Source organism: Ambystoma mexicanum, chromosome 11 (assembly GCF_040938575.1).
Source record: "Ambystoma mexicanum isolate Mex_15411 chromosome 11, UKY_AmexF1_1, whole genome shotgun sequence".
NCBI lineage: Eukaryota > Metazoa > Chordata > Amphibia > Caudata > Ambystomatidae > Ambystoma > Ambystoma mexicanum.
In genome coordinates this window covers 1,271,095,861-1,271,114,710 of record NC_090934.1, presented here as the reverse complement: position 1 = coordinate 1,271,114,710, position 18,850 = coordinate 1,271,095,861, and the positions used below count along the sequence as shown (strand labels likewise).

At 46.0% G+C, this 18,850-nt stretch overlaps 1 protein-coding gene across 5 annotated transcripts in view; it reads right to left on the bottom strand.

Annotated features, from left to right (window-relative positions):
• LOC138504316 (stimulated by retinoic acid gene 6 protein-like) overlaps positions 1 to 18,850 on the bottom strand; it is a 432,147-nt gene that overhangs the window by 372,738 nt on the left and 40,559 nt on the right. Inside the window, exon 2 of one of the 5 annotated variants that reach the window (XM_069624731.1) lies at positions 15,823 to 15,926. The exons of the other annotated variants lie outside the window; for them this stretch is intronic. The gene's annotated coding sequence lies outside the window, so the exon portion shown is untranslated. The remainder of the gene's footprint in view (positions 1 to 15,822; positions 15,927 to 18,850) is intronic. 5 annotated transcript variants of the gene reach the window in all.

Genomic DNA, 18,850 nt, shown 5'->3' with positions numbered 1-18,850 from the left:
CCTGCAAGCGGGTCATGATTGGCATTCCCACGCCCTTTGTGTCCAATAGCTCCCACTCATACTCAATCCCCATGCTTTAAAGTGGCGTGTTTGCAATGTAGGGCATTACAAAAACGCAATAAATGTACGTTTGGTTGGTTTATATGGCTGAGCCTGTATATATGAGAATTGTGGAATGGTACAATTCACACGGATGCACAGTCTTCAGGAGAGGGTCAACCCACACGTACCTCTTAGCCCACCCCACCAGCCTTTCAACAACGCCAGCCTGTTGTGTTGTCCCCTAAATACCTGTAGGTCAGGTTGTGTGTCACTTAATGCCATCAGTGAAATGTCGCTCCCTTTCCATCAATGTCATAATCTATCGAGGACGCTCTCCAGATCTCTGTCTGGGCATTGGTAACTGTCCGTCTACCTTGCGCGACTCAGTGCACACGCGCCATTTTGTGAGGGTGCGTCACTGTGCCCGCGTACAATGGGCAGTGATATTTAGGCCTATCTGCCTTGTCCTATCCATCTGTGTGAAAGCTGCCTGGGGGAAGTGGTGACTTTTCCAAACATTTCAGTCAACAATTTGTTTGAATTTATCCTGTTTTTCTGGCTTGACTTTCTTAAAAGGCTTATTTCCTCATTGTGTCTTCTCTTTTTCCCTTTTACTCCCCCAACTCCATGTTTGGGAAACCAGATGCCCGATGCCTTTAGCCCAGGGCAGTTTCTGGACAATATTCAGGACAACACTAGAATCTGCCCTCCACAAAAGTATTTGACAACCCACCTCAACATTATACATTTATTGCAATATTGAAAAACATGTTTTTTTTTACTTGTAACTCAAATACTTTAAAGTAATAAGTAGACACAGCAAAGTAGAGAAAAATATAGCACAAGAAGACGTCTCTGATTAGCATTATGCTCACGCCTGGGATAATTGTCGAGATAAAAGTGTAGTCGCCTAGATTTTGCTGCCGCAAAACCATTTGTTTCTGGTTCACAATCTATTTTTAGATAATTTTGCTCTCAATTGAAAATATTACAACATAGAGGCAATACCCTCCTCCATTAAAGACTGTACAACTGCCTTCATCAGTAGTGATTTTCTGAAACTCTTCTCAAAATTAGTTTACTTTAGTTTAGTTTTTTATTTCTATAGCACACTTAACCCTCAGGTATCAAGGCACTTTAGCTTGGTTACATAGTTACAGAATACGGTTACAGAGTACATATCAAATCACAATATTTACAGAGATTATAAGCATTAAAACCAGTATAGTGACAGGACAGTTCGATGTGTGGTCAGAGTCAGTACAAGAATACACAGAATATACAGTTACTGCAGGTGGTCTTACCGCACATAGGAGTTATAGTGCCAGAAGGTTGAACACATAGTGACGATCAGATGTCAGGTACCGGTACATTGTGGCCAGTCAATCAGAATGAGAGCTACACTTGCTGGGAGAAAAGCCATGTTTTTACCCTAGATCTAAAGGTCCAAAAAGAAGGTTCGGCTCTGATGGAGGTGGGAAGGGAGTTCCAACATTTGGCTGCTAGCATTGGGAAGCTTGAGCCACCTGCCGTTTTTAAATTACAATTGGGTATATTGAGGCAGTGAAGGTGGGATGATCTAATGGGTCTAGTAGAGGAATGTCTTGAGAATTTGTCAGTTAAGTATTGGGGGCTGTATTGGCCAGACATTTATGAGTAATGACGAGTGAGCATAGTTTGATTCTGTCCCGTACTGGTAGCCAAAGTGAGTCTCGTCTAATGGATGAAATATGACTGGAGCGTGGTATGTTTAGGGCACAGCGAAGGGTGTTGTTCTGGAGAACTTGTAATCTATTCAGGTTGTGCTCCAAAGAGCCTAGAAATAGCATCAGCCTCTGGAAAATGCCCTCTAGCGCGCCCCCACCTTACTCTTCTAAACTTACACTGCTATAGTAGCTGAACTATTCACTTTCCCCCTTCCTGTTTCCTTTACCGACATCTTTAAGAGCAGAAACACAACCAAGAGATAGAAATGTTACTTTGTCCCTGCGGAAGAGTTGTTTTCCGTATCCAAATACACAGCACAGTGTGGCTTGAGGCATCCATGTCACCAGGACTCTTTTTTCTCCAATCCCGGGCTTGCAGTTTGCAAATCATTTCCTTCAAACAGTTGTAGTCTTGTTTTCAATTGGACTCATGGACCCGAAAAAGTTAATTTTCGAACGAAAATCACACGTTTTGAAAATGGCACTCATCTGCTCATTCTCACATTGCAAATAAACCAAGTTACCTTCTTCAAGACCACGAATTAATCCCAGTTCACCATTTCCTTCTGCACTTACCCCACATTTTCCATTCTCCACCCACTCCCCCACCAAATCTCTTTTCCCCCAATGCAGTCTCTGCCCCTTTGCCTAATATCTCCCACATAAGAAAAGGCAACACTCTTTACATGAGCAGCATCCATTTTTACGAGGGGTTTCTTTTATGAGACCAAACAACCATTTCCATCTTCTCACACTGTATACAATGCACAACACGTGACAACAGTGTTGGCCTACTGTGCATAGATCACAATGACAGCTTGGATTCCTCTCCAGCCATTCCAAGGATATCCCTGGCCCTGTGTGGCAAAAAGACACCTTGGCCTCCTCATTTGCATATTTATTGACATTGACCAGAAGTGACGTCAGGGAAAAGGACATTACAGGGAGTGTCTTCGGAGTCTTTGATACTCCAGGGCATTATGTAAAGTGACATTACAAGAAGTTGTCAGGAGTATGTTAAGCAAGCAATAGTGTTGTGGTGTACAACACATTAAATGTCACTACTATTATCATTACTTCTCGGGCAACATTATAGATTAGTAAACCACGAGGGAAGCTTTCAGTGTACAATGACAAATTAATCACGTGTAGGAACTCCACATGTACGTAGATACATCACATTGAGTTAAAGTTATTGCCCAGGGTCACACACTTTAGTTAAGTGTTACAACCGGGAGTTGACCTAGTCTGCAATTTAGACACCTGACCACTTATCTTTCCAGCTATAGCTGGTACAGATAATTGTTAAAGTATCCGTTTTACGAACTAATGGAATACTGTTTTGTAGAGATCATTTAAAAATGACACAAATCAAATAACAAGCCAACATGACAATGTATTCATCTTAAAACAACGCATTGAGCAAAAAGAGTATGACAGTGGGTGCATCTCCCCCATCCTGAATGGAGATACCAGCACAAAATGTAATGTGAGCTTAAAATAACTGTTCTGGGTTTTACAACGGCACGTCTACGACTTTAAGACACACTTGAAAGAAAATACATGAACGGTCACATGCTTGAAGTCATTGTTTCACATATTATACGGCTTGTTATGCACCCCTCTCATTTCTAATCACACACCATTTGCACTTCTTAAAGGACTTGCTAGACCATAGTCACTTCCATTTGCACATCCGCCGACTGCTGTGTCTCTCTGCAGCTATCTATTGCATGTTGCTTCCTGTTCTAAATGTACTGCTGACAACCAAGAGATGTGTTCAGAAGATATTTGACTGAGCCCAGTGCGAGGTCCAGTGCCTCCCTGCCTGTTTCTTTATGCTTGAAATGCAAAACGGAAAAAATACAAACAGCAGCAGAGCTCTTAAATTCTGAGCTTGTACATTCGTATTAGGGCAACGGGAAAGCTGGGATTAGTTGATCCTGCCCCGTCAAGCATCAACGAGGTCTGCTGCCCGGCCCAAAAAGCACCCATTTTGTAGTTCCATTAAACGCCACTAGGTGGAGCCATATTACTGCATGCAGTATTTAGCGCATTCAGTTATATTAGTAGTAATTACTGCATGCAGTAATGGTTTGATGTGGCGGAAATCTCCTCCTCACATAACCAGACTCTGCTTTTGACGATGCTGTAAAATTGTCGATAACTGCATTGCCACATTTTTATCGTCCTGCCAAACTCTAAATAAGACCTTTGCAGAACAATAATACAGCAGACTGTTCCCGGTGTGAATGCACACAAAATGTGTGGTTTTGATATTAAGTCTGGGAGTTGTCAATACCAACTACCTAAAGAAAGAAATACTCCTGCTGCGGCCATAACTAATTCTAGATTAGAATGGAAAACAAAGTTTGATTGTGCCTACAGAAACTGACTGTGAAAGTGACATAATTCTGTAAGTAGCCACAAACGGCCCTGATCATTATTTAAGACATAGTAACCTTGGGGGACAGGAATTCCGGGCTTTAGCCAGAAACCTGCCTTAATAGCCCGAACAAAGTAAGGTTGTTAAAGAGAATTTACAGCACCAACACTCAGAAAACTGTTGCTTGTGGGCAAGAGCCCCTGTGACCCAAACACAATAACACAAACTCCATAAACTCCAAAACTTCAAAGGACCAGAATATGCTACGACACAGAATGGGACGATGCAAGAGAAAACTGGGAGAAAGAATGAACCAAACGGAACCACATCATGGCACCACGCCAACAAACTCAGACACAGCAACGGAACACACGCCCATAAGCATGACAGAAATTAGAACAAACTCTAAAAAAAGACACAAATCTTTATACCTAAGATCAGATCTCACGACAGACCATCCACCAGAGCAATTTACAACCACCAACAATATCAGACACTCCAGCCAGATACCAGGACCCCAATGGAAAAGAGCAGAAACACCCAGAAGAAGTAAGAGGGAAAACGACACCTTCACTCTATATATCACCAAAACTCTAGGAGACCAACAGCAATGGCAATGAGATACAGAAAAGGAACCAGAAGCAGCCAGGGACCCAATACGAAATCCAATATGAAACCTAACCAATCTATTCAATGACAAAACAGACCCTACTGAACACACCCCACATCCTGAGAGTAATGAGGAAACTCGCCAACAAGACCACTCTAAGACGAAACCAAGAAAAAAACAAGGCACTATGAATAGAAAATACACAGCAATCTAATCAATGCAGGACCAATGTCCAAACACGCTACAGAGATTTACAATCTACTCTACAACGGTGGAATAGGCATCCTATTTGTCACATAAACCTGCTTAGATGTTAACTACAAAGCCACACTACAAAGCTGTCTACCCGACAACTTTAAATGCACACAGGTAAACAGAAAAGGAAGAAGAGGAGGAGCACTTGCAAAAGGCTACAAAGAACACCTGAAAATAAAAACAGCTGACCCGCTGAACATCAGAAACTGTGAATCCCTCGCCCTTCACCTGACAGCGGACTCAAAAACAAACCTCACATTCATACTCCTCTATAGACCACCGACCTATGACACCACCTTTGTAGTCACTTTTATAGAAACCATCACAAACCTGGCCATCAAACATAATCACAGGATAATCCTCAGGGACTTATGGTTTGAAGAAGGGAATGGAAACTCACAAAAATCACTAATCAAGCAGCTTGAGACAATGAAACTCCACCAGATCGTGAATGGAGCGAAACACAGGGCAGGACACACTCTCACACCAACAAGAAACTGATTTTAACTGCATCACCAATACAAATACTATGGAGTGCCCACCTCATCATACCACTCGTGTTCCAACTACCATCTAAAGCACCCACACAGCTCCAAAAGTTACCCCCGATCTGGAAAAGAAACTGTATTACCATCAAAAGCAGTAACTTAAAAGAACAACTGGAATCCTCAAAACCATCAACAACAACCCTGGACAGAACTGACCTAGACGAAAAAACAGACCTAATTCAGACATGGATCGCTGAAACAATAGACTTCATCTCCCTGGAAAAAACTTCATCCCAGCATGAAAGAAAGCAGTGGTAAAAGGGTTTGCACCCTACCTTAATCAAATGAAAAACTAGAATGGAGGAAAAACTACAGCCAATCCAAAAGAATAAATTATCAAAAACAAATCTGAGCATACAAAAAGAAGATTCTCAAAGCCAAAAAGAAATACTACGATGACCGAATCATAAAAGCCACCAGCACCCAGCAAGAACTCTTCAACATCGTAAACGAGATGAGAAATCCCCCTGGATGCAATAACACACTGGTAACCTCACAAGAACTATGCAATGTTCTCGCAGACCACTTTAAAAAATAAAATCACAGACATCCATCAGACCATACAAAGTAGATCAATCAACTAGACCATGCACCATCCCCTACCTATTCTGGAACCACAGAACAAACTGCAGAGTTTTGCCCAAATGTCAAGAGAGAAATTCCTCAAGCTGGTGAAACAAAGCAACAAAGCAGCCTCCCAATGGACCCCTGCCCACGAGACATCTATAAATCAATCCTTACACAGGGCATAAACCTCTTCAACCTTTCACTCTCAATAGACTCTCATAGACACAGTACCGCAGACTTTCAAATCTGCATACATCAGACCACTCCTCAAGGATACAACGGGTGATGTGAAAGACCTCCCTAACTACAGACCGATATCAAACATTCCCAATCCGGCAAAACTATTAGAGACCTATGTATATGAACAATCAATGGAACGCGTAGAAAACCACCAACTGTTAGACCAGGCACAAGTCGGCTTCAAACCCATGAGAGGGACAGAGACGGCACTTCTTTCGATTTGGGACGACCTGAAGACCAACGCAGACTCCAACACAAACTCGGCACTGATATTATTCGACCTCTCTGCAGAGTTCAACACAGTCAGCCACAACATCCTCACCAAGAGACTGGAAGAAATAGAGATCACCGACACGGCACTGCCCTGTATTAAATCTTTCTTGTCTGAAAGAACAGAAACAGTATGGTTAAAATCATTCAAATCGGCACCGCGGGACGCCATCTGTGGAATGCCACAAGGATCCTCCCACTCCCCACTCCTCTTCAACATCTACTTGAGTCCACTAATCAACCTCATAAAAAGGTATGCCCTCATCTGCTACAACTACGCAGATGACACCCAAATCATCTACAAAATGAAGGTGTACAAGAGGAGAGCACAACACTAATAGACTGTCTCAAAGAACTCTTTGAATGCATGAACACTAACAACCTCAAAATCAACCCGTGCAAGATGGAAATCATGATTAAATCCAAAAACCAAGGAAGCAACCATAACATCCCATGGCCCACAGAACTAGGAACAGCACATACACCATGCACAATTGTCAAAAACCTTGTGATTCTAATGGACAACGCGATAATCAAAAAATGTTTCTTTCACCTACACACAATGAAAATGATTCTTGCATTCGTCTCCTTCACACACAAAACACTGGCCATCATCTCCTTCATCTCCTTCATCATATCCAGGATAGACAACACCAACAGCCTATACCTCGGAATTCCTGATTATTTACTGAAGACACTGCAACGTATACAGAACACAGCTGCCAGACTTCTCCTCAAACGCTGACGAAGGGATCACATCACTCCAGCACAAAAGATGCTACATTGGCTGCCGACAAAAAACGATTTACATTCAAAACAATGTGCATAACACACAGAGCAATCCATGGCCAGGGAGCAGAATTCATACAAAAGAAAGAAAATCACCATTTACCAGGCGACCAGAACATTCAGACCCAGCAAAGACATCCCCCTTGTCCCTAAAACGTACACAAGGAAAATCCGGGTGGCTCATCCTTCTCCTTATCTAGCCGTTAAACTTTGGAACTCCCTCCCCAGACAAATACGAACCATGACGAACCATCTAAAATTCCAAAAACGTCTAAAAACCTGGCTCTTCAACTCAGAACAGGACGAAAACGAATGAGCAACAACCACGCCTGATGGAATGAACACACAAATGGAAAGACGGGGGACTAGGCCAGGCCACAAGCAAAGTGCAGGGAAGTAGGGAGGCCTCCAAATGGGAGGGAGACCCAGGTGCACCCGTTTCCATAGAAGGCCCTACCGAAACAAACAAAGAGATGTGACTTACCTAACTAAACCACAGACTGAGGGCATTCAAATGAAAAGGGAAAGAGTGGTGACTGAACAGATAAACCACAGTGCCCCAGGAGCTAAAGGGCACAGGGAAGAGGTGCCCCCTACTCAAGGCATCCATGGAGCCGATGGTTGCTGCACAACGGGATGTGCCAGGGGGTAAAGTGATGTAGACATCCATTAGTCTGAACACAGGGGGTGGAGAAGGGATCACCACCAAATAGCCCCGTTAACGACCCACACCTCTGCACAGAAAATAGGAATTGTAGCACACCACACTGTATGACATTGGCAGGGATATGTGCCAACGGTGGCCAAAACTGAGGGGGTAAGATAAAGTATCGCCACTAACCAACCCCACTAAAAAACTCCCTCTGCATACACTTCTTAAACTCTAAACTGAACACAACCATACCTCTACAGCACAACAAACCGCACACACTTTACTTCACCGCAACAACGAAACAAACCACACATAGCCTTGCACAACAGCACATGATGGCTAACGTCCAGAAATTCACACCTACGCCTCAGCGAACGGTGTAACCCGAACTGAAGCTGCCAATGGGACATCACAGTTCTCTTGCTCTTTGTTCCCGCTCAGTCCTACTAACTCACCCCACACCTTACCCTCTTGCTTTACAGATCTGACAGAGTGTCAGGGGACCACGCAGGTGGTGATTGTGTGCATTTATTTGCCTTCTACTCCACCTCAAACAGCCTTTATGCTTCAGTTACCAAGACTTATGTATAGTGTCTTGCGTGTACACTAATTTATGTATATGTAATATTTTAGCGGGCACCTGATCCAATGCTTATTATCAGTTCAGGTAATCTCCACATCATTGCCTATCTTACGCCTTGTGTCTTCTATCTCCCTATGTAACCCACTGTGTACCCCTATTCTTTGTATCCCAGAACTTGCAACTGCTACCCCATTGCTCCATTTTACTTGTGATCTTTCTAACCCCCATGTATTATTTACTGTTGTAACTTAAGCTATGAACCTTCTTGTAATTTTCTGCGCCCCGATACCCTCGGGTCTGGTGCACAATACAAATAAAATAAACAAACAAGTATAAAACATATTTTAGCATAACATAACATAACCTAATGTCTCAGAATCCCAAAGCAACAACCACCCCCAAGACCCCTGACAGCCCCCATGTGCTAAGGCTTTTAGCCCTCTCGGTAGGCCTGTTACCCCTTCTGCTCCCCCACAAGCAACATTTGCCTAGCCGTGGTGTCCCTGCTGTAGTGGGTGGCCATGGACCATGCATAGAGGGGTGCCGTGCATGCAATGGTGTGGGTGGAAGCATTGCAAACAAGGACGCCTAAGGGGAAGAAGAGAGCCCGCTCACCTATGGCTGATGAAACAAGGTGAGCGGCTGGCCGGAGGACAAAGTGAGGCGGGCTGGGGCAGGTCCGGTTGAGGTACAACTCCGGAGAAGGAGGGAGAACCGTCAGAGGGCCCCAGACCTTTGCGTTTGGCTCCACTGGCAGGAAAAGAAATTCCAGAACAAATACTGGATAATAGTGCCTCGAATTTATCCAGAATTCTTGTTCCTGATTGGCAGATCCACTCGTAGCATCACGTGAAGTGTGCTAATAAAGCAATCGATATACATGTTATGATATGCCATGGAATATCTTGGGATATTACGTCACGCCCTGCTGTCCGGCCAACAAGTGTTGTGAAGCAGCCTGCAGGTGACATGAAGCACTCCACAAACTCCTGAATAAATAAATAATACACAGTAGCTGAACTCAGTTCAATTAATGGCCATAACATCCACAGCGGATCTGTACAGGTAAACCGCTAGGCAGGCTCTGCACCCTGGCTGAACTGAAGAACCCTGTGCTGCCCTCTTTCAACAGAGTAAGGTAACTGCAGCCCAGGGGGAGGAATAGTCACGGCTGGATTATGCAGCATAACTCTCAGTAGAGCCAAGCCAGCCCCAGCCTAAGAGGAATCAAGCCTCCCACATCACTACTGCCATCCCAAAAAAAGCTCCAGCAGGCCACTAGAACGTTCAGGTAGCCCGATCCAGGATATTGTTCCCAGAGGAACTACAGTTTAAAACCTCCCCCTCATTTAACAGTGTCCAGAATTCCTCCCAACTCTCCTGTCTTCAGAGCCTTGATGTTCATGGATGCTCGGGATAAGAGCAGTTGCCCACCTGTACCTGAAGGCACTGGTTGACCTCGAGTCCAGGTGGTACCTAAAGACCTTAAAGCTTGACCACCCCCCAGTCAAACGATACCTGCATCACTGGGACCTTTCACACAAAAGGGTGCCACTGCATACAGGCCGTTTCATGGGCTGTTGACCTTCAATAAATATCTCCTCTGACCAAGGGAGCCTGCCATGCATTGTTTTGCAACCTTACCTCCGAATTCATCTCTCTCCTAAGGATCTTCTCAGAATCCCTCTGGGAGTATACTTAAATAGGCCCTGCATTACTGAAACAACTAAGGCCCTGGTGGGCAGCGCAAACACAATTCACTGACATCACCCTGCTCCTGCTTCTCAAACAGCTTGCATTACCAAACTCCCCCCCCCACGGAGAGGCCATATGGGTATGGCTCTCTCAGGGCAGTTTTCACTTCCTCTTTCCTGTTCCCTCTCCCCCCACGAGGTTTCCCTGCACCCACCTTCTTTACAGAGCCAATCCTTGGTCCTCTGAAAGTTGGCCTGAAAGATGTCAAGTTGACAATGAAGTTCCTGGATGAGGGGGCGGGACGAGCGGGGGCGGGAAGCGACATGGGATGGCGGGTAGGGAAGTGCACTTGATGTTACGTGGAAGAATAAAGAGGTCAGAGTAACCTCGGCTCCGTCTCTTTACTGCACAGCGTATGCGCAACTCCAGCGGCAAGGTCTGTCCCTCATCCGGAGAGTATTCAACACTGGCGACGAGGGGAAAGCGACGCGCAGAACAAGCGGACGACGCCCGATGCTGAATTTGCATCACGGCGGGCGGGAGAGGCCTGCTGACAGAGGAGCAGACTGAAAAAAATGCCACCCACCAATTCTGGACTTCACACTTCAAGGGCACCTCAAGCACATCTTGGGGTCATAACACAGGCATCCTTCCCTACTTCTAGTACTTCCTTCCCAGGTACTATAAGCTGCCGTCATTGGACGGTTGCTCCTTACCACAAGATTTCTTATCTTCCCGCTTTCATCTTCAGCTTTCTGTTTTAGCCGCCATGTACCATTACATATGCACCCCTACTTATGCAACCACATTCCCTTTACCTAAACCCATTGTATCTTCCGAATTTGTTTGTTCTGTGCACCCTTTCCTAATTCTGCTTCTCCCTACCCCTCACTTTCGCCCTTTTTTTTTCTCTATCGACTACAGTGTGGTTAACCACGAGGGAGAGGGCGGGGGATGGTACTATATGCATATTAGTCAGAGAAGATACTGGTACCGCAAGACCACTGTGCGCAATATGAAAGATGTGTAACATAACATAATATAAATTAACAAGGGGGGTCCTGGGAGTCCCTCTGCCAGACATTAGTCCTGGTTGCGAGAGACTTACCCAGAGTCTTTAGCTCACTATCTTTCACAGAGAAGAAATATCCTAAACATATCAGTCTTTGTCCTGCCCTGGGGCAATCCAGCACCGAAATGCTAGGCAATTCTCCTCTGAACAAGAGTACCAACAGCATCCCCAGACACGTGTTTCAGTCTGGTTGGACCTCATCAGGAGGGAGGAGCTGTACCTCTCTAAGAATAGTGAGCAAGGGGTCCACGTCTGGATTCCCCTAGTAACTTAGGGTGAGACCCAAAGTTACTTGCATATGCAAATTAACAAGGGGGGTCCTGGGAGTCCCTCTGCAAGACATTAGTCCTGGTTGCGAGAGACTTACCCAGAGTCTTTAGCTCACTATCTTTCACAGGGGATATTTCTTCTCTGTGAAAGATAGTGAGCTAAAGGAACTGTGCCACAGCAAAAGACCTAGGGCTTGTACATTTTGTCTTCCAAATCTACCACCAGGACATTGGATGTCTGCTGGAACGGTTTCCTGGCCTGTTCTAAGGAGTAGGGTGCCTAAAGGGACATGAAGTCCAGCTACACATCGACCTCACCATTCAGCTGGTCGGACTGCATCACAGACGTATACCACTTCATCTGAGATGAAAGATGGAGGAGGAGATCCTCAAGCTGGATGGTGCAGACATAATTCAACAGGTCGAGGGGTTCACGCCTTGGGTGTCGCCGATCGTGGTGGCAGCGAAGCCAAAATGCCCAGAGGATGTGCACATCTACATCGATACGAGGTTACCCAATTATGCAATCAGGAGAGAAAGGCATCCTATGCCCAGATTAGATGGCATCTTGGCAGACCTGGGTGGAGCCCAACTGTTTTTGATACTGGACCTCAGAGCTGGCTATCACCAGATTCCCCTGCACGTGGACTCCAGGACTATCATAACATTCTCATCTCACATTGGTTTGTTCGGATACCAGCAACTTAGTTTTAACATGTCGTCAGCGCTCAAAGTGTTTCAGCACACATTCAGGGGTGTTGATGCGGACTCGGACCTGCCTATAGGGCAATAGGCCCATGGCTGAAACAAAAACACAAAATGCTGGTGTGAGCCAGTTTTTTGGGTCAAAGTGGGCCAATTTTTTGGCCAATGTGGGCCAATTTCATGAGTTACTTCACTATGCGGCTAGTAGTTTTGACCAGTGTTGCAGAATAAATATTCTTTCAAATGGACAATTTGCATCACATTTTATCACTCCCCCTTGGATACTATTCAAACAGTGCCACAAAAGGAAGAATAGCCATTTGCAGCCATGGGCCACATTTTCATTGGTATCCAAGACAATTTTATGGCCCAGTCCGAGCCTGGTGTACTGGCAGGGCTCCCGGGTGTCCTCAATGTGAGCGATGACGTGCTTGTGTATTCGAGATCTCCCAAGGAGCACATGGACATGCTCAAGGAAGTGTTGGAAAGGCTATCAAAACAAGGGCTGACGGTAAACCAGAGGAAGTGCAAATTCATGGAATCCAAGGTGGACTTTATCGGGTTTGTTTTCCATGATGGGGGACTCTCACCCAACCCCAAGAAGGTGGAGAACATTAAGGCGTCACCGGCTTCATCGCCGCCTTCAGAAGTTCGCAGTCACCTGGTAATGGTAAATTTCTGCGGGAGGTTTATCCAGAACCTCACCACCCTCATTGAGCCCCTAAACATCCTCACAAAGAAAGACCAGGACTAGCAGTGGGGCAGGGTTGATCAGGAGGCGTTCAACGCAAACAAAGATGCTCTCACTGCCGACACCACAATGGCGTACTTCACCCGTCCAAGAAATCAGAGGTGATGGTCGATGCAAGCCCAGTGGGACTAGGAGCAGTGCTGCTGCAGGTGTCCAAGTCTGGCATAAGGAAGCTGGTTGCCTTTGCAAGCAAGGCTCTCACCCCAATCCAACGCAGGTATTCACAGATCGAAAGGGGGACACTGGCGGTGCTGTGGGGGTACAAGCAATTCCACATCTACATTTAAGGGCACCCTGTCATGGTGTTCACTGGCCGCAAGCCCCTTTTGCCCATCTTGGGAGGCTACACACCCAGATCGCCAATCCAACTTGAGCGCTGTCTCCTTCAGTTGTACGAGTATGGTGTGACATTGGTTTTCAGAGCGGGAGCAGACAATCGAGTGGACTATTTGTCACGCCACCCAAGGAGGCCAGACAGTGACAATGAGGCCACTATGGAAGACACAGAGGTCACCATAGCAATAGTGATGTAAGCAGCAGTCCCGAGATCTATAGCATTCAGGAAATGGTGAATCAACTAAGGTCAGGGCGTTGGAAACAATTTCTATGCATAACACAACATTGCATGCCAGAAGCCCAAGCGTTTCTCTACGGACTGTGAAAAGTGAGGGGAGAGCTCACACTAGGTCCTGAACATGTTCTGCTAAGAGGAACGCTGCTGGTGATCCCCACAATTTTCCAGGGGGAGGTGAAAGAGTTGGCACACGCTGGCCACCAGGGGAGGACAAACACGATTGCATGTCTCTGTGAGAAGGTGTGGTTCCCCAATTCTGAAAGGAAGGTGGAAGATACCATTGCCACATTCACATGGTGTCAAACAGCAAGGCTGCTGTCCAAGGCACCCCCATTTCTTCTCTGACACGAGTGGATACCCCGTAGAGGGCTCTGAGCATGGACTTTGGCACTGTCCTTCAGTCACAGCACTTCCTGGTAGTGCTGGATGAGTTCTCATGGTTTCCTGTGGTCCTTTTTGTCGACTCCACGGTGGCAAGATCCATAGTCCTGGTGCTGAAAGACATATTCACAACGTTTGAATTCCCAGACTCTGGTCAGACAACGGGTCTCCCTTCCAAAGTAAAGAGCTGGCCAGCTTCTTTGAGTCTTATGGAGTTCATCACTGCAGGATCACGTCATGCTGCTCCCGCACCAACGAGGATGTTGAAAGATTCATGCGGACCCTTAACAAGGCCTTCCGTAGTGCCCTGAAATTGGGACAGGGGCTGCAGCCTGCGCTCACGAAATTTCTGCTGGCCTACCACACTACGCCGCACTTGACCACAGTGGTTTCCTTGGCAGAAGCGCTCTTCGGACAAAAGGTTAAGTCAACCATCCCCGAACACAGAGCACGGCAGCCAAGTGTGATAGAGCCAGCCACCATACAGAGACGGCACAAGCAGTCAAATGCCAGGGAGTCGATATTCTGTTGGTTGGTAGAACAATCTCTGGTGGTTGGAGATCAGGTGCTGGCCAGAGCAAAGAACCCTACACACAAGTTGTGTGTGCCCCATGACCCAGTTCCGTGGAGGGTCATGGCGCGTCAAGGGATTATTGGTCACAGCGACTCGAGGAAGTGTATCACTCACCTGTAAATGCAGTTGGTTTCGCCCCATCATAGGCACACCGAGGCAGGAGGGGTCCCACAGAGGCCAGCATTGCCAGGCTCTAATACCTGGACGAGGACCACGGATTGGCGGAGATGGGAACGGCTGAGAGTGACAATGGCCAAGGAGCAGAGGACACCACAACCCCCGAGCCAAGTCCAGCGAGGTATCCCCAGTGTTCCAGCGCCGACCTCCAGAAAGAGTCAGAGACTATTTGCTGCAATGAGAGCCAGGGATCTGCATGTATATAGTGTGTTGTTGTTCTCCAATGTTTGCTGTTATACATGTGCATGTTAAGAGGGAGGTTGAATGGGATGTTACCGTGCGAGCCGGCACTGTGTCAGGTGACGGTCGTGTCACTGCATTAAGAAAACGGGAGGTCTTCCCGCTTTTTGGGTAGACGCTCCCGCTCACACTAAAGATGACTGGTGTCTTCATTCTATGGCCGTGTGACCCCGGTCTTACTATATAACACTTTTGATCTGCCATGGAATCAAAGCGAGTTGGTGTTTTCAGCAGTTCTGTGGACCATGTGTTCTTTGTGAGCCTTGGCGTGTCAGTAATTGGCATGCTTTCGAGAATAAAGTAAGGTCTTGGTCGAGGAAGGGAGACATGGAGTTAATGCCTGGTTAACTTACCAGTAATCTTCACGACTCCATGAACACCTCAACAATCTGATGAAACGCAGCTATACCCACCAAAATCGACCTAGCTGCACACATAAGCGTCCTACACAGGCCTAGCGCAGCCAGAACCCAGTCTTGGCGACCTCCCTCTAGACGGCACACATTCAACTGATATCAAATACCACCACACCTAATGCTAGGATGCAGCTACCATCAGGCAATCGCATCAGCTGCCCACACAATCAGTGAACCCAAGCAGCCTATACACCCTACTCTCTCGAGTGACCTGGACTATGGTCCTCGAGGGCGTTCAACCTACAAGCGCTTTGAGGTCATAGCAGTGATATATAGGGCGCTATATAAATGCCAAATAACATAACATAAAATGTCAGTACTTAGGACTCAAGTCAGTCAGATGCACATCTTGGGTCTTGGTGTTCCAGGAATTGGAATAAGGGACTGCTCTTCTTTAGTGCAGCGAGGATAAGGTGGGTGTGGCCTGAGGAAAAATGTAGAATTTTAGTGGTTAGGCATTCAGGAATGCGGAATGCCTTCAGAGATTACAGTAAGTACTGGGACAAGTAAGCATAGCACCAGGAGTAATGGAAATTACCATAAGTAATACAGACATTACTTGAATCTTAACAATATTGCTCTTTCACTGAAACTAGTGGCCAGTCCTGTGCAACTGTGTCATAGGTGCAGGGCTTTAAGTGGGTCGTGCTAGACGAGGCAGATAGGCCTGGCCGAAGATGTGCAGGGCCCATTTCAACACGGTGGTTGGGGCCCCCCCTGCTTAGAGCGAAAACAGGGAAAACAGTCTGAGGCACCCGTGTGGTACATACATTACAATAACGACAAAGATAAGGTGAAAAGCCGCTGATTACCACGAGATGGCCAGCCAGCAGGGAGCCTGAAAAACTAAATGGCCACTGAAAAGCTACAAGGCATTCTTTGTCAGCAAGGGGCTGACGTGGAGGAACCAGTGTTAAAAGAGTTGATAACTCTTCTGTATACCCCAAGGGAAGTGACGGCCGTAAGGGCTGTGGCAAACGCAGCTTGTAAGGTGACCACTGCAAAGCGCACATTTAAAGCACAAACACGAAATATAGAAAGGGATGTGTTTTGCCGTTTTGTAAGACTGCTGACTGGCCTGGTGGGCGGGGAAAGGGGGTGAGAGATCTCGTACTCTTCAAAAATTGCTTCTGAGTACCCCTCAGTCGCCCACTGGCAGTAGATGCTTATGGCACATGCTTGCCGATAATTGCCAAAAGCGAAAGCATAATCTCACCACTTCTGTCCTCTCTCGCACGCCGTTCCCTGGGGCAGGTGGCTCCCCGGGGACCAGGCGCTCTGTAAGAGCATAGGATCAGCTGCGCTCAGCCTGCACTCTAAGAGGGCCTGGTGGTCTGTCGCGCTGGCTTGATAATATTTAATTTCATCATAACATAAGATTATATGTTAGCATAACATAGATGCCAAAAGATAACAGAATATCACACCTAAATATAGCACATCTTATACATCTATACTTAGATGTATAAGATAACATCATATCACAACATAACAGAAGATTTGTAAAACTACATAAGATAACTATGTTACATAACATAAGAATATATGGTAACATAAGAGCATACCATAGATATCAAAAGATAACAGAATATCACAACATGCTATAGCACCATTGCATAACAGAAGATAGAAATAACATAACATAATATAAGATAGCTGCATGACGTAAGATAAGATAATAAAAGATGGCATTACTTCCTAAGATATAATAAAAGATATATCAGACGATGAGATAACATGACATTGTAAGATAACATACCAATAAAGGAAGGAGTAGGCACCACCTTACCATAATTAGCTTTGCAATCTGAATAATGAAACTTTATTTGGTGCACACCAGTATCCACATTTGCACCATGTGGAATGATCAAACATTAAAAGCACAACCTAGAAAATCCCTTCTTGGTGCATCCTAACAGTGACTTGTACAGCGTCAATTTCAGGCATATTTACTATAAGGCGTTATGCACCCGTTCAAAGGGTTGGAACGGGTGCTAACTAGCCCGGCGGCCTGAGTTAAAGGCCCAAGCAAAACGAGGGCATTTAACGAGGCCCCAAGGCCTTACCACCCATTCCAGCCCTTGGAACGTGTGTTTAACGCTATTTGCACCTGTCCTAGGGGCTGAATGGGGTGCCTCACAGCGTCTGGTTCTGGTAAAGAAAATTCTATACTAAGATGGCTGCCATGGAATCGGAAGGCAGGGATCCTTAGGGAGTCCCTTTCCCCTTTCTATGGTGGCCAAACGGAGCAAGGAGAGAAGCTGCAGGAGCTGCAGAGGCAGTTACCGTAGCCGCGGCAGCAAACAGATAATTGTGATTTGGGAAGTGGGAGTCAAAATGACTGCAGTATCGGTGGTGGAAGATGGCGGGCTGGGGAGCTGACGATCAGGCAGCTTGGAATGCAGGCCCTCAGATGATTGGCTGGCTACCAACCACAGCGTGCTGATATAATTTTGAGAAAAATCGTGAATCCAATCATACATTTTTTTTATTCCTTTTATGTGGTGACATCAATTTAATGACCAATGTGGAGGCAGGTGATGATGTCCTGTCATATGCCACTCGGGAACCAACCAGGATGTCAATTAAATGTATTAGTAATCTGTGACCCACTAAAAGTGAGCCAGATGAACCAGCAATACCAGTGCTGATAATACCAGCTATTTTTGCCTGTCGGGTGGCGGAATTACGTCCAGCTGTTAGCTGGGGATAATTCCAGCCACCCCACCACCAACCTAGTACTTTGCCGGTGCGGAAACGTGTCAATAAACAGAATTAACGGCAAGTTATGGTTGTAATGAGGCCTAAAGTCACAAAAAGTTCCATACCTGAAATGTTACTAGTTAATGATTTGCCTGACAATGAAGGAATTTAGTAGGTGACCTGTGCAGCAGAATTCTGTTTTTCAAGTCTGATACAAACCGCAAACCAGAGCAGCCAATGGGATTTGGAATACTCCCAAGTTGGGGAAAAGGAGTAGAGGGAGGGATTTTGGGTATTCAAGGGGCATTCAGGGGCCAATCAAAACCGCCCATCAGCAGGTTTACAACATTATTGAGGCTTCACAAGGGGAAGTCATACTTTAAACACAATGCAAAGCAATCCTGTTTGCTATTTCTGAGTTGTTTGACCTTTCTGGATTTTAAGCTGACTGGGTCATTGTATATTTGCCGGTATCCTGCTGGTAATTCCAGCAGGATACTGGCAAACCGACCTGCCGTTACCGGCGCCTGATACCCATTACAGGGATATTACAGGGATATTCCAGGTGCTGGCAATGGCGGTCTTTCCCCATTCCATGGAGTATTGAGGGGGATGCCGGTATTACCGGTGCCGGTAGGTATTACC